Source organism: Abrus precatorius, unplaced genomic scaffold (assembly GCF_003935025.1).
Source record: "Abrus precatorius isolate BTA unplaced genomic scaffold, Abrus_2018 Scaffold8, whole genome shotgun sequence".
Taxonomy (NCBI): domain Eukaryota; kingdom Viridiplantae; phylum Streptophyta; class Magnoliopsida; order Fabales; family Fabaceae; genus Abrus; species Abrus precatorius.
In genome coordinates, this window is record NW_020874428.1 from 9,648,418 (window position 1) to 9,650,069 (window position 1,652).

Here is a 1,652-nt window from a genome sequence, read left to right on the forward strand (position 1 = left end):
ATGGATTCTCTTGGTTCTTTCTTTGTACAACTTTGCATTCTCATATGCTTGCTGTCTGAATTGCAGCATAGTTTCTTCCATCTCAGTCAACCTCTCATTCATAGGTCCAGAAAATTTTTGATTTCCTTGAGGTTGAGTGGATGAATTCCTCTGAAAATAAGGCTGTTGTGTTGTTGGACCTGCATTAGAAAAAGGAAAATTTGAATTAGAATTCTTTGCAGCAGAATATTGATTATTCCAATTAGAATACTGCTGAGTTCTATTATTCGAAAATTGAAATCCAGGGGGATATGATGGCTGTGGTCTCTGAAAATTATTCATATAATTCACTTGCTCTTGTGGTTCACTTGTGGATGCCTCACATGCACCATTTGCATGGTTTCCTCCACAAAAGTCACAACTTAGCTGACTGGTAGGCATACTCCCTGTTTGCAGATTGTTGATTTGTTGTGTTAAGGCAGCTAATTGTTCTGAAAACATTTGATTTTGTAGCTGATTTTGTGCAAGAAAAGTTTCCAGAACTTTAGCTTCATGACCAGAGTTTCTTCCTTGGTTCCTTGAGTTTGAATTCTGATACATTGAAGATGCCATCATGTCAATAATCCTTTGAGCTTCTTCCAAGGACTTTGTATTTAATGAACCTCCAGCAGCAGCATCAACCATTGTTCTTGTACTGCATTCATCCCATTATAAAAAGTCTCTAATTGCATCCAATCTGGAATACAATGATGTGGACACCTTCTAAGCAGTTCTTTGTATCTTTCCCATGCTTCATACAATGATTCTCCTTCTTGCTGCACAAAGGATGTAATTTCTCCTCTCAACTTAGTAGCTTTGGATGGAGGGAAGTACTTAGTTAAAAACTTATTCACAAGTTCTGTCCAGGTTGTGATGCTTCCTTGTGGTTGAGCTTGTAACCAACATTTTGCTCTATCTCTCAAGGAAAAAGGAAATAGTCTTAATCTGATAGCTTCTTCACTAACTCCATTCATTCTTATGGTGTCACATAGCTGCAGAAAATTTGAAATATGCAGGTTAGGATCATCAGAATTTCCCCCAGCAAACTGATCCTGTTGGACTAAATGTAGTAGGGCAGGTTTAATCTCAAAATGGTTGGCTTGAATAGTTGGCCTAATTATAGAAGAGTTAAAACCTTGCATGTTAGGAATAGCATAGTCCCCTAATGTTCTAAATCTGTTCTGTTCTGCCATTTCTATTGTTGGATTTGGTTGTCTTAAGGGTGTAGATGTTCTTTTCACTCTAGGATTACTCTGAGATTCTGGAGAATGGACAGCTTCTAACTCACTATCACTCCCTATGGCTTTTTCTGCTCTAGACTCTTTTCTCAATCTTCTCAAAGTTATGTCTATGTCAGGATCAAAGACCAGAATTGATTTATTCTTGTTTTTACCACGCATATACAAATCAGTTTGAAACAGAATTAGACTACAATTGATACTCAGAAATGTATAACAGAATTCATGCAAAATCTATCAGTAAAAGCATATAAAAACTTAAATCTAGCAGTTGCAGAATTGTAAAATCATGTACAAATATACAGAATGACAATTATAACTATGAAGAACAATGAAAACTGAAATTATGCAGATAACAAAGATGTAAAAATTCTATGCAGCAGACAGAAATATTAT

At 36.0% G+C, this 1,652-nt stretch overlaps 1 non-coding gene across 1 annotated transcript; it reads left to right on the forward strand.

Annotated features, from left to right (window-relative positions):
* Window positions 1-720: 720 nt before the first annotated feature.
* LOC113848592 lies at window positions 721-827 on the forward strand. The gene has a single exon (XR_003501856.1). It is a non-coding gene; the product is annotated as a small nucleolar RNA R71 (small nucleolar RNA).
* The last annotated feature ends 825 nt before the right edge of the window (window positions 828-1,652 follow it).